The sequence below is a fragment of the Podarcis tiliguerta genome (assembly GCF_965153285.1).
Source record: "Podarcis tiliguerta genome assembly, chromosome: 5".
Classification (NCBI taxonomy): domain Eukaryota; kingdom Metazoa; phylum Chordata; class Lepidosauria; order Squamata; family Lacertidae; genus Podarcis; species Podarcis tiliguerta.
The window spans coordinates 60919404-60934728 of record NC_139538.1 but is presented as its reverse complement, the minus strand read 5'-3'; positions in this window follow the sequence as shown (position 1 = coordinate 60934728).

Below are 15325 nucleotides of genomic sequence, written 5' to 3'. Positions count from 1 at the left end.
CGCTAACCCAGGAATAGTGCTTCAGGTTAAGAACTTTGCTTCAGGATAAGAACAGAAATTGTGCTCCGGCGGCACGGCGGAAGCAGGAGGCCCTATTAGCTAAAGTGGTGCTTCAGGTTAAGAACAGTTTCAGGTTAAGAACGGACCTCCGGAACGAATTAAGTACTTAACCCGACTTACCACTGTAAATGACAACTTAGTAGTGTGCTGTCACATACTATTATAGTCAAGCGAGTACAGGCTGAAGAAACAAATTAACACCACAGTTTTCTGTAAGGTGGTGGCAAAGAAACACAGTTTCTGCATGTTCCTGCTGGATCAGCTCCAATTTGCTGATAAAGGAATACTGACCACTTAAGCCAATGTGTGAACAGCAACAGCAGCAGACCTAAATGGAATAACGAACGAATGTGTTACTTTATTACAGATAGCGTAATAAAATAACTAATTTTTACCAACAAAATTTAAGCAGAAGTTGGGCTTCACTGATGATTGCACTAACAAACTAATAGATTTCAGAAAGATGCTAAAAAGTGCTGTGGCTACTAAAAATATCTTAGCTCAACACAAAAATCCAGTTTCCTCAAACACATTAGCATTTGTGACTGATAATGCAAATGTGAATTATGTCACGGTACACTCAACGTACCATCTGCTCCAAAAAGAAAAACAGCTGTTGGTAAATGTAAGTTGCAGAGTTGACGTGGTATGCAATATGCTCAGATACTGTATGGAATAAATCAGTTGGATGTTGACGATATATTGTGTTAAAAATTATTCATCTGCTTTTTTAAAAGTTTGCAGAAAAGGGAAGCACTCAGCTGCAAGCAGTTTTGAGATAGCAGAGGAAATTGCAATGCAACATCCTGACCAGATGGCTTTTTCTCAAGGAAGTCATTGACAGGCTACTCCATGGGTTGGCAAACTAAGGACCGCGGGCTGGGTCAGGCCCAATTGCCTTCTGGATCCGGCCCGCGGACGGTCCAAGAATTGCCGAGTGGATCGCCAGCATGCATGTTCTTTCCCTCTCCCTCACACGACGTCAGTGTCGGCACCTCCTCCCTCCCTCCTCTTGGCTTCTTCCCGCCCTGCCTAGAGGAGGAAGGGGGCTGGGCTTGGTTGGTGCCAGCAGCAGCAGCAGCGCTGGAGCAGCCACCATTTTAAGCAGCCCCTCTCCAGAGCCCTTTCGCACACCACTCATCATCCCTCCGCCACTGCCAGCCCCTGCTGCTCGCAAGACACAGGTAAGCAGCCTGTGGTGCTCTTGCACCCCCCAAAAAAATATAGTCCGGCCCCCCACAAGGTCTTAGGGACAGTGGACCACCCCCCTGCTGAAAAAAATTGCTGACCCCTGGCTTATATCATTTGCAGGTAATATTCCTCCAAATACATTTGGAATTAATTGGCAGGTGAGTTCAGTTGTAGTGTTGTGGTGGTGAACGCAAAGCAGGGTTTCAGAGCTGAAACCAAGAGTCAGGATCTCGCAGCCAAATTAGGAGTTGAGCTAGCTGAACATGTTTGGGTGCAATGAATGAATGAATGAACGAGCAAGGTAAGAAAAGAGATGGAATAGTTCAGCAAACCTTTAGCTCAACAGCAGATGACATGGTGGGACTGTGCCACTCACCTGACCACCCTATGTTTCAGTTGCTGCTGCATTTCAGGATAGAGGGGAGGAAGGGCAAGGTTGGTGCAGTGCAGTTGCACTTGTGGAACCAATCCAGCATTCCTGCCACCACATTTACACCTCACCAACCCCCTACTGCCTCACCTTTCTCATCCCGGTATATAGCAGGAACTCAGCTGGAGGGAGGAAAGGTGAGTGTGCCTTTTGCTACTGCTTGAGTCTTAGGAATGTAGGAAATTGCCTTATACTGAGTCAGACCACTGGTCCATCTTGCTCACTCACTGACAGCAGCTCCCTGGGGTGGGAGTTCTTCACATCCCAACCTTATAGATGCCAGGGACTGAACCTGAGACCTTCTGAATGCAGAGCATGTGCTCTACCACCAAACTACAGCCCTTTTGAGTCCTGCAAATGTTTTTGGTGCTACTCTCAGCCTCTAAGAAGCAACATGGATGGAATCACATGTGCAGTTTAATAATTTTGTATTGTTTCATGCAAAGGTGCAGAGAGGTGTTCAGTGCAAAGGAATATGCTATTGAAGCATTTCCAGCAGGAGTATAAAAAATGAGCATGCTTGAATGTTCATATTTGGGTTTATTAAGCCAAGAGGTGGATGAGTCATGTGCACCTTTGAGTGTGTATGGAAGCAGGAAGTTAGGGCTTCTCTCATACCATTGTTTCCTGCCTTGGCTTCTTTGGAAGTCATTGAACAAAGCTTTTCAGTTCCAACTTCATGGAAACTATAATTAACTAAAGACTTCCTGGTTTGTTTGATCACTCATGCAAAGAGAGGAGTAAAGCTGCTACACAGAGAGGAATGGGAAGTAATATCATCAGAACGTGATCCTAGAGGCTATCGAAATCTTGTGTGGATGTCTGCCTGCCTAGATCCAGTCAATGAGGAATCTGAGCAATAAAACCTGGGCTGGAATCACTGCAGATTCTGGCTTGTTGAGAGTGGAGCAATGTGCTATATATGACATGGGGATGCCATTGAAAGTGACACCTCCATGGTACTATCTTGTCTTCTTCCTTGAAGCACATAGGATTGGTTTCCCCAGGTTGGGCAATATCACATTTCTTTACCTCCTGTGCAGCTTCATTGGCTGCCACTGAGAGGTGCAGGGAAATGCGCAAGATGATGGTATCATGCCACGGAAGTGAGTATACCCACATTGGTTGTATGCAAGTAGTGCTACATAGACATTCCTGTCTGTGCAAGGATTTCTGCTTGCACCAAGGAATGTTCTTCCCTTCTCTCTCCCCCCAACCCCTAAATCTGTTCTAGGGGATTCCTTCAAAGCCTAGCAGCATTGCGGGGAGGACAGGAGGCACACGTATGGGAAAGAGAGAAAGTCCTGTTGCGAAAGTGGGAATCCTTAGGCTGATAGCTGAATACCACCTTATGTTGCAAGCGACAGGAGAAACACAAATAAAAGGAATGCCATTCTCGCCAACATCCCCAACTCACACCTGTGTCTTTCCGCCTGAAGCTCATCCAAAAAAGAGAATCAAGGCATTGCATCCATTTGAATTCAAGGGCTAATCTTAATCTTGAACTTCAAATCCCTGGGTTGTAGAAGTGCCTGCCTGGAAAAAAGCAAGTCGGCTGAGGTCCACAGCTGCTCCACATCTAGTGTGCCTTGGGGTGTGTGTGAGAGAGAGAGAGGGAGGGAGGGAGGGAGAGAGAGAAAGAGATTTTGAAGACAGTGGCCAGGATGCTTGCGACTTTGGACTCTTGTTTCCTGGACAGCCATCTCCTCCACTGCCACACTTCACAGCAAGCCACTTATGTAATTGCAGAGAGTTTCAAAATCAGTATGTAATGTGGCATCAGCTGGTGTCTGCTGTTCAAAGGAGGGGGAAAGTCAAAAATTTCACTGGTGTCTGCCAGCCCTTGGGCTTGCCTAGAGCAGCTGCTGGCTACTTATGTGGAATTTTATGTTGAAATGGAAATGATTTTTAAAAAATGTATGCCATGAACCCTAAATACCTGATTTTACTTTCCTATACTGGAAAAAAATATATTTTCCACTAGAGTTTTAGCTCATGTGCTGTTGCTAATAGTCCTCAGAAGTAGCATTTGACAATATACTTCTTTTTTTTATTAAAAAAAGCTACCTTGCTTTAATAAATATGACTGAAGAGGACATTATGGCTTTCTTTAAGTTCACCTGGAGAAATGATTCTGCTTGTAGAAAGTGTTACAGCTCTGCAAGGGGCGACTACTGATACGTGTGCCTACCCTCAAGGACCAAAGTGGAAGATTTACTGTTGGCGTAAAGGGGACAATAACTTATGGGTAGCATGCTTTTTTTAAAAGTTTAAGTGAAATAAGAGAGAGCAAAACAGTATACCATGCAGGCAGTGCAAGACTCCATGAAGTGAATGGAGGTGGCAGAAGGATAGAGCAAATGGCCTACAAAACTACAAAGGACAAAGGAATCCTTTTTTTTTAAAAAAAAGAACCTTTAAAAATCGTCCTTGCACAATTACCCCTTCTTGAAATTTGGTGTGCTCCATTTACCCAGAAGGGGCTAACTAGGCCCGCAAATCTCATTGATTCTGCAAAAGGAAAAAAAAAAAAGTTTGATATCTCCATTCTAGTTAATGGAGATGATATCAGAGTCTTCAGAAAAATGAGGCCAAGCTCTGCCTCAGTTCTGAGGTGAAAAATGATGCCACTCTGAACTAGAGAGACCCATCGTTTGAGCCAGCGAGGTAGGTTCTGAGAACAACGTGAGTTTGTGTTTTTACAGACCTCTTAACATTTACTACCCAGGATGCTGTGGCTCTCAGCAATGGGCCAGAAGCCTTTTTTCAGCAGTCCCTTCTGAGCAACCTTCCAAGAGTCACAAGCCGGGTGGGGGCTGGGGGGTTGGATGCTAATCCAAAAAGAAAGAAACGAAGTTAATAATAAAAAAGAGAATCAAGGCATTACATTCATTTGAATTCAAGGGGTAGGCAGGACCACAGGCAAAAGTGGGAGGAGCAACAAACATAAATGTTACCTTTGTACAGTAACCTAGTTTCTCCTCATGGTCACACAACCGTCCCTATTGCACATCTTGATAAGCAAGAGGCATCATCAGAGTTAAAGGACACATTCCAGCCAGGCAAAAAACACAAGGTGGGGTGGGGGTCTTCAGGGAAGTGTGGGGCCTGAGAAATTTCTGAGGACCAAATAGAGAGGCCTGGGGGGGGGGGCACATTCACTCCTGCTCTTAGCCAAGGGGTCTGGGATCTAAAATCATTTATATTAAAAAGTATGCCTAGATGGGAAAATAAGAAGTTCCAGCTTTACAGTTTGACACTCAGAAAGACCAGTGTATAGGGAGGAGATGTGACAGAGGATAAATGTGATTCAGCAGGCATTTCAAGTTGAATCTATCAAGTTCGAACTTTCCCAAACTATACGTGAACTGAAACACATAACTGAAGTACTTATCCGAATGTTGAGATGCAGTGCTCTAACCAATGTTTACAAAAACAAAAACAAAAAAAGCCAAATAGGAGAAGGTGTGCATTTAAGTGAATATATTAGGGGAAACAAAAATGTGTTGCATTCATCAAAACTGTGTATAAAATGTGTTTATCAGGGGAGGTTTGCATTGAAATGCTGATGAATTTTCATGAGGGTTTAAAAGAAAAATAAATTTCTGAGGACAAAACTGTGAAGAACTGAATTGAAAATTAGGAAAATTAGAAACTAAGTGAACCAGATCCTTCCACCCAGTGCCTTTTTTCTGGGGATACTCAAGAGTACGTAACACTGGCACTTTTTCCCCCCTAGAAGAAAAGCACTGGTGAAAAGTGTGGGACTTACTGTAACAACTTCATGGTGAGTACTGGCACCTTTTTCTTTTACAGGAAAAGCATTGCTTCCACCCCTAAGGAATTGTAAATGAGAACACCCTTTGCACAACCATGTTAGATTTGTTTGGGGGTGTTTAGTTTTAAAAAGCAGATGTTAGAAACACCTTGGCAGAAACCCTGGAGAGATGCCTCTAGGCAGAACAGAAAACATTGGGTCAGATGTACCAGTGATCTGTCTCAAGTATAAAGTAGCATCATATGTTCTTATAATATTATGACATGTCCAGTTTCCCCCCCTGGTTGTTGTTGGTGGGTAGTTTCTTGCTCAAAGCTGGGCTATGAGCCTCAAGGCAGCATGCTCAATTCACCCCCCTCTTTCATTCACCCTCCCCTTTTCACATTTTAACTGAATGAAGGCTAGGAATGTTGTGTGGCACTAATAAGTATGGTTGGACTGGCAGGTTCACCCTCCTGCCCAAACCCTTTCTCAAAATTAAATCCAAAATATTTCAACCCATCTTGTAGCGCTGATCAGATGAACAATGTGGTATCACTGTGAATGCCTGAGGGACAGAAGCTGTTCCAGAAAGATATAGCAGAGTATCAGCATCCATGTACATTTCCAGCAAATTAGCCTTCTGAGTGCCAGCATATAAATTAGGGAAAATGCTGGGCCCAGAAAAGATGCCTCTGGGGACCATCAGAGCTAAGCGTAATGCTCAGGAAACGGAAGAAAAAAATAGCCCAAGGTCAGAAAACTGACCACTCTGCTGCAGATTAAAACACAGCAAGCCCAGTGTAGCACCAGTGGCATGCAATGTAGTTATACAAAACTACTCAGTGTTCAAAGACATCAGTGGTCTGCAGTAGAGCAAGACAATACAAAGACTCCAAAGGCCTTTGTGTCACTCCTGGAATTGCTTAAAGTCTGATTTCCTGAGCACACACTAAGTGGAGATTCTAGATGTGAGCAGATCAAATGTTTCTCATCATCTGTAGTCTGCGTACTGTTTGCTAAGATTAAGTATAATTTTTCAAAGAGATTTCCCCACTTAGTGCCACTTAGTGCCATATGTGCCATTGGGCCATACAATTTCAATAAACCTTTACCTTACGTAAAGCTCTGTAAAGCCACCAGGTGCTGTGTTTTGAATAGCTGCTTGCAGGTATAGACCGAGTCAGTGGCAAAGCTGCATGCTTTGGCATGTCTGTAACCTGAAGCGTCTGTAACCTGAAGCATCTGTAACCTGAGGTACCACTGTATATTAATAATCTCAGCCGATGGTAGCTCTTTGGAGATATGGCCACCCTGGTCCATGGCCACCATAGTTCATTGCATTGTATAGACATGTTTCTGTGAAGAGGGAGACCTGCATGGAATTCAGCAGCATTGGCCTTGGGCGCAAGTGGGAACATTAGATGGTTCCATGGACTGAGATGGTTGTGTGACAATAGGTTCTTTATGGGGAAGGGATGTAGCTCAGGGGTTGAGCATCTGCTTTGCATGCAGAAGGTCACAGGTTTAATCCCCAGCCTCACCAGGTGGGGCTGGGAGAGAATTCCTGTCTGAAACCCTGGAGAGCTGCTGCCAGTCAGTGTAGAAAATACTTAGCTCGATAGGCCAGAGGGCTGCTTTCTATGTTTCTATGCTTTCATTTTGTCCTGATTGATGTTTAGCAGGGTCAAAGCACCATAAATCATGGAACTACTTTATGAGATGGGAAGAAAGAACGGTTTAATATCTGATATGATTTTAACATTGCTGATTTATTTGGTGTGGTCTCTTTTACTGTGTTTTTGCATTTTGTTATTTATTTGTTGAACATTGTCAACTTGCAACTGGTTCTGTGGCCGAAGGAAAATTGTCTTTTTCAGAAAGCCTCCATGCCAAAGGGCAACTAAGAGGGCCAACTAGTGTTCAATGGAAAAAAATATAAAACAAATAACCCCACTTTGTGTATCCAAGCTTTAGGGGAGTATAACATAGCTCTTTGGCCAGTGCCGGATTTACGTATAAGCTAAACAAGCTATAGCTTAGGGCCCCACTCTCTTGGGCCCCCCCCAAAAAAACTTTAAAGGAAAAACAACAACTGGATGTACGTTTCCAAAATATAAGATAAAAAACAAATAAAATAAAACCTACATACAGCAACAGTATTTTGTGTTGTGTAGGTCCATAAATTACCATATAGCATACATTCAACACAAAAAACAGTGACAATTTGTTGTTGACAAAGAACAGCTGGACATATAAAGGGCCCCATTACCTTCAGTAGCTTAGGGCCTCATCAGACTAAATCTGGCCTTCTTTGGCTTTTGGACAATGCAATTAAGTTAAAGAAAGTTTGTTCTCTTTGTAAGTTCAGACCTCTGTGTGTAGTATCCCTTCTTAAATATGCTTCAGATATGGGCTTCTTTTCAGGACATTTTCAGACGATACTGGCCTTGCTGAGAAGCCAGTGAAATAACTCATGCAATCAGCATAAAACTGCTTACCGTTTTCAACAGCAGGGGCCATTGTAGCCTGGTGTTGCCATGGGAAACCTGGGGGGAGAGTCTCCTGTCAGTGCACCTGGTTGACGTCATCATCAGCCGATCATGGGGGCTGATGGGATTTCCTGCCAAAAATTTCAAAATTAAACTTCTCTGAAGCATTTACAAAAGGTGTTGTTGGTTCCTAACCCCAATCAATCCTAGTTGCTATGGCCAATGGTCAGGGATGATGGGAACTGTAATCCTGTAACATGAAGAGGTCCCTGTGTTCACCATCCCAGTTTACAAATTCACCTTATTTGCTTGTACCATTGTAGGTTCTTCTCTCTCTCTCTCTCTCTCTCTCTCTCTGATATAGGAAGGCATCGTTTTTGATTCCACCCTGTATTTGTTGCATGTAGCACTGTTTCTGCGCCGCTGCAGTTCATCTTCTGCCCAAAACTACATTATTTATCTCTCTGTCAGCTATGGAGGAATAGTGTTGGAATTCTCTGACATCCCTTCGTATGAGGTGTCATAGTTATGTATGTCTTTATGGTTACTTTACACTCATATTTTATCTTGTAATTACTTCACCCTGAAAAAGAAAAGAAAAAGATTTTGTGTCTCCCTTACTAAATAGTGCATGATGAAATTTCAGAAATGCTTCAAACATTCTTTATGACAGTTTTTCTGGAAGGATTTCTAGTCAGTGCAGGGAATAGGTCATTGCAACTGTGAAATAGAGCAGGTTCATTTAAATTTTTTGGCAACTCCCCCTTTTTTTCCCTTTTTAACAAATCTTGCTTGACAGCCATTGGGATAAAAGACAAGGATACTTGATAAGCCAGGCAAAGAAATGGAGCTTGAGAAGGCAGAAACGGAAAGGGGTTGGGAGGTTGGGAGAAGTAACAGAATGTCTGAAGAGAAGAGCTTTGCTCTCCTGGGAGACCGCAGAAGTGCTGGCGGTTGACAGACTGAGAGAAGTGCCTGGCTTCTGTGCCTGAGGGCAGGAGAGCCAAAAACCTAAAAGGGCTGGAGGAACATGGCCCTGGAAAAATAGTATTTTGTAAAGAAAGAAGTTGATGCAAAGTTCAACAAACTATATATAAAAGAGAAGTGTCCATGAAATGAAAGGCAGGTGGATTTTAACAATTATGGCGGCCATTTTCTTACCTGTAGTTAACTGTGACAGCAAAGAGAGCCCTTAGGCCAGAAGAAGCTTCCTTGACAGCATGAGGATGAGAGCTTAGGCTTCCACTCCAACATCAGAAATGGGCTACCAAGCCACCAAGAAATCTGCTTGCTGTTCCATTGTGCTCGGCTTTTAGAGTGTCTCCCTGCATTCCCTAATGTTGGGTTATGCCATTTGGTGCATAGCAGCTGGTATAAGGAGACAGGCTTCCTCTGATACCAGAGACAGACCATAACCACCCTGGCTGGTAGCCACTGGAAGCCTTATTTGAATTTGCCTAGCCTCCTTTTAAAGCCATGCAAGTTGGTGGCCACCACCACATCTTGCTGTGAGTTCCAGAGCTTAACTAGGCACTGCATGGAGAAGCACTTCCTCTTTCAACTTCATGGGATGGCCTTAAATTCTAATGTGATGAGAGAAGCAGAACAATACCTACTATCCCCTTGTCCACACATGCATAATTTTATAGACCTCCTTACCTTTTTTCTAAGCTACAAATCCTTTGCAGGTTGCCAGGCAATCAGCTGATACACATCTATCTCTTGTGAATCTTTATGTTTTATCTGATGTTAAAGCCAGTGATCCCACCTTTCTTTCTGATTTGAGGAATTATCTTTTTGGGGGGAAGAGTTCTGGCAAAACTGACATTTTCAAAAGCAGGAGCTACATTTTGGAGTATTACTGCTTATGCTGAGAGATTTTCTCCATGGAAGAAAACTGATAAGTGGTCTTCCCATTTGAGGGCTTCATCAGCCAGTACAGATTAAGGAGGGAACAATCAAACAAGCTTACCTCTGTCATGTCCTCCTAAGTGAATGACTCCTGAGAGCACATCATGGAGAGTAAAGATCCTTTATGCTATGGGAAAGTGATGTCCTTAATGGATTCATTTGCTATTTATGGCCACAAGTTCTCTCACATTTGAGTGACACTGCCTTTGTGCTGTCTGTGAGTGACAATCCGTAAAGACTTCAAATTGCAAGGCATGATATATTTTTCCCCCAGTGAATGTTTATATTTGCAGAGATTGCTTAATTGTATGCCTGAGCCAATTTTTCAAAACTTTCTTTTCAAAAAGTTTTATTTATGCTTTTCAGGTTTATACATTTCACTAATTTTACGATCATTTTAACATTTCGAAACTTGACTTCTTTCCCCCTCTTTCTGCGGTACCTTAAATTTAATTTCAATATCTTCTGCATATCCAAATTAATTTGCTCATTTATTCATCTACTTTAAATATATACTCTTATGAAACTGCAGGTTATTACAATGATCTTGCCAATTTTCTTATCTGTTTACAATTTATCTGTAAATATCCAGTAAACCATTTCTATTCTTTTATAAAAAGTTTATCTTGATTTCTTATTCTTCTGGTAGGTTGTGTTTTCTGCATCCAGAGGTGACATTGGGAATAGCGGCAGCAGCTGCTTCAGGGGAGTCAATCCGAAGCACACATCCCTTCTCACTTGTCAAGACTGAGATGGGCAAGACTGTGCTACACACTGAGAGAGATGCTGATGGCTTCCTTTAAAGTAGCAACAGTCACCCTTCTTTGGAGGTCTTTAAGCAGAGGCTTGACAACCATATGTCAGGAGTGCTCTGATGGTGTTTCCTGCTTGGCAGGGGGTTGGACTCGATGGCCCTTGTGGTCTCTTCCAACTCTATGATTCTATGATTCTAACCCTGAAGGAGGCAAAGACTTTTGCTCCTGTTTCTTTGCCCTCCAACAAATCACCAAAATAGAGGTGCCTCTTTTCACAGGCACGAGCTATTTAGCAATAAAGGGAGGCCCAGTTATGCTCCAGCCTACTTAATATAGATTCCCTTTGTAGAAGGAATTGGAATTAGTTTAAATATATTACCAACAATGGGGTCAACCAACTCCTCCTTGGTATTGCAGAACCTCATTTATTCCAGCATTGCCTGCTGTGGGCTGCGCTGGAAGGTTGCATTCCTTTTTTAGCTAAAAACCTCTACCTCAGACAGACATGCAATTAGCTCGGGTGAAAACAGTTAAGTAACATATTTTAAAGAAACTACAGTAGTGAGTTCGCAAATTTTCTGCTTTCAGCTGTGGTACAAGCCCTCAACAGATAATCATGTCATGTAAAAGGCATACAGAGGTAACACGTAAACATTGTGTCATTGCACTGAAAACCTATGAAAATCCTAGTTGGTAGAATTTACCTTGGGAGTTCTCTGCCACGAGTGTCTGCTCAGTGACGAAGGCCTCATTAGCTCCATCTCTTGTGTTGTGTTATGTTGTGTGCATAAAACGAGTTCCTCCCAGCTGCTGCCTTGATGTTTTTTTCTCTATGCTCCCTCAATCTTCCTCTCTGGAAATGCATCTTGGAAAAGATTGAGAAGAAATGAAGGTCTGAGGACACAAATCTTATGAGGGTGTGGTCTAAAGCAACTGGATGTAGGCAGACACTGAGGTCCAACTCCAAGAGCCTTCTGGCGGTTCCCTCCCTGTGAGAAGTGAGGTTAAAGGGAACCAGGCAGAGGGCCTTCTCGGTGGTGGCGCCCTCCCTGTGGAACGCCCTCCCAACAGATGTCAAGGAAATAAACAACTATCTGACTTTTAGAGGACCTCTGAAGTCAGCCCTATTTAGGGCTGTTTAGGTTTTTAATGTTTGATCTTTTATCGTGTTTTTAATATTCTGTTGGGAGCTGCCCAGAGTGGCTGGGAAAACCCAGCCAGCTGGGTGGAGTATAAATTGTTGTTGTTGTTGTTTTAAAAACTAAAAATAATCTCAAATAGGAAATTGCTAAGTGTGTCCTCAAAGGAGAAGACAATAAGCAACTATTATTAACTGCAATGTGAGGCTACAGTCAGAACTTACTGTTTGAGAGTATGAAGTAACATTTAAACATTAGGAGGAATTCCCAAACTGTAAAATGCATGCTTGTATGTTATTTTCACCAACCCATGCATTTGTGTGCACACTTTAGCTTGATATATATATGCATTCTTGTATCAATTACTTGGATAGAGAAATCCCTTGCAAAATGGAGAAAAATGCAGATTTTGAAGGATGACTGTGTTTTAGTTCAGTTGCAAATTCTGCATGTTTGCCTTTAAACATGAACTGACGTCTCCCCTATCCTTAGCTGGGTGAAAGGGGAAAGTGTGTTCAGAATAAAGGGCCCTCTATCTTCTGTCCCTGTTCCATAATTCTTTGCAGCCAACCTTATTATAATGCATCATTTGAGAGTAATATTTTTAAAGTGTCATTACTGCCCAGTGTATTAGAATGTAGTCACAACACAGCTTAATGAGAGAGAAAGAAAGGCATGAAAGGGGGGAGAGAGGAGGGGGTTGAGAGAAAACCTCCAGCTCAGATGAATGATCACTTGGCAGCAGAGGTTATTTTAATAGATGCATCACTTTCAGCTAAGCTTTCACCATCTGCTCTGTGGTTCCTAACTATAAATGCAAAAGGAACATAATTCACAAGTGTACCATAAAGGAGGGAAATATAATTGATTAAATGATCTTTCTGTGTATGTGTGCTTTGGTTATTTGGTGTAGCTGTTTTCTTCCTCCATTTCTTTTTTTAATTTGACACATAAATCTGGGTACTATATGGTAATGTTTTTCATAGTGAAGTGTGCACAAAAGTATTCCAAACAATCATGGGATAGATTCCCTTTAGCCACAAGTGTAATGTGGAGCATTTTGCAGAACAAACATATATCAATAACAAGGCCTTGAAGGTTGTGTATGTGTGAATCTTGTTATCAAGAAGGCATTATTTTGTTACCAGAGGGAAGAAAATTACTGCAAAAGGTCATCACCTGCTGGCCACTAAAGGAAGGTCTAAAACAGTCCCTACATTTTTCCATTGCATTAATTTGACTTTCATCATATACAGTGGTACCTTGGATTACAGACGCTTGAGGTTACAGACGCTTTCAGGTTACAGACTCCACTAACCCAGAAATAGTACCTCGGGTTAAGAACTTTGCTTCAGGATGAGAACAGAAATCGCGCAGTGGCAGCGTGGTGGAAGCGGGAAGCCCCATTAGCTAAAGTGGTACCTCAGGTTAAGAACAGTTTCAGGTTAAGAACGGACCTCCAAAACGAATTAAGTTCTTAACCCGAGGTACTACTGTAATGGGCATGATCAGCCATAGAAAAATAAGTCTAAGGCTGATTGACTCTAACAGAAAAATTAAGCAAAAATTAAGTCACGTTGGATATTCGGCTTCTGAAAAACATTTGCAAACTGGAACACTTACTTCCGTGTTTGTGGCTTTTGGGAGCTGATTTGTTCGACAGCTAAACTGTTCGGGAACCAAGGTACCACTGTACATGCATAGTTTTATTTGTATGCTGCCTTTCAATAGTTCAAACCATGTTCAAGGTGGCTTACAACATGAAAAAAGTAATATATTCAATACCTGGCATCTCCATTTAGAAGGACTGAGTAACAGGTGATGTGAAAGACCTCTGCCTCAATCTCTGAAGAGCCAGCTCAGATAGATAGGACTATATGGACAAATATGATCTTTTATACAAGTTATTGCTCATTTATTTTATCATTAATCCCCAACCCACTTTTCTTCCAAGGAACTCAAAGTAGCATACACAGTTCTTCCCAGGGCTGTCTTAGGCATATGTGGTGCCGGGGTGCAAAGATCTGCCCGGCGCACCCCCCACCCCCGATTGCCCAGTCCCAGGCACACAGGGGGCGGAACTGGCCAGCCGGCCGCCTCAGCGTCTCGCTGGCTCAATTGCCCCCAAACTCGTGGAGCAGAGCTGGCCGCAGCAGAAGAGCCCACCGTGGCGCTCCGACCAATGGGTGGACTCTTCCCCGGACTCAACTCTTGGGCCCGGGACTCTCGGCCTGGCACCCTGAGAGCCTGGCGCCTGGGTGCCCCGCAGCCCTAGTGCCTATGTGTAAGACGGCCCTGGTTCTTCCCCCTGTTATCCTGTGAGGCAGGCTAGGCTGAGAGAGCATGACTGGCCGAAGGTCATCAGTGACCTTCCTGGCTAAGCATACATTTGAACCCGGGGCTCCCCAGTCCCAGTCCCAGTCCAGCACCCTCCCAGTCCAGCACCCTCACTATGTCACACTGGATTTCTGTTGTTTGGGGGAGGGGGGGTGGCACAACCAGCTTGCTAGCTTGACGATGAAGTACTAGCTGCCCCTAATTCTTTAGTAGATGCATACCAGCACTGTCATTCATAAAATACACTTGCAACATTGTACATTGTATTTTTAAAGGCATTTCTGGCTTGCTGATTTTCAGGTTTTGATCATCTATAGTACCCTTTGTTTTTCAAGTCACTAAGATGGAAGGAACATAAATTGTGCCATCAGTATGACACACTCTTTATTTTCCAATTTACTGAGATGGGAGGAATAGAGATTGCACCACCAATATTTTATTTAATCCAGATAATAGATATGTTTGCTGTTTGGCCCTCAGTCTTCTACCAAGCACTGCACAACACTCCAGTTGTGTCACGTCACATCATGTATTTTGGCTTTCGCTGTAACATCTCCCTTCTTCCTTTTGACAGGTAATTTAGAAAGCTTGCCACATACAACTGTCTTGAAACTGACTCTATGAGGTGTGAAGGGAATGTGTGAGCTAATGCAGTTTGAACAAAGCAATGTTTAGTTTTCCCGCTGTCTGCGAACTATTAAATAAACATCTCTCACAAGCTTCCAATGGAACCCATGGGCAGTAGAGAGAGAAGTGCAATCTGCTTATTGGAAACAAAAAAATGACTTCCCCCTCTATCTTCAACTTTTGCTGAATATTTGGGTTTCAATAAAGATGATGATGATGATGACGACTTATAAACTGCTTCATAGTCAGAAGCTCTTGTGCAATAAGATTAAATGGGGCAAAATACCCCAAAGATACAGATTCCAATAGCAATATAAATTACTAAAAATGCAGACTTTAAAATTAGACCAATTAACATTCCTAAAATGACTGGGTCACACATCAGGGAAAGCCTTCTTAAACAAAAACATGTTCAAGAGCTGCCTAAACAGCTCTTGTACCTATATAATTTCAGCTGGTTGCTGATTCCAGAGGGCTGGAACTGCAACTTTAAAAGCCTGGATACTAGTACAAACAAGTACACCTCTGGGACATGCAATACTCTCAGCAATGCCCCATCTGAGGAGTGTAATTGCCAGGCGGAGTTATATGGAGCAACATGGTCCCTTAGGAAACTGCATTTAACT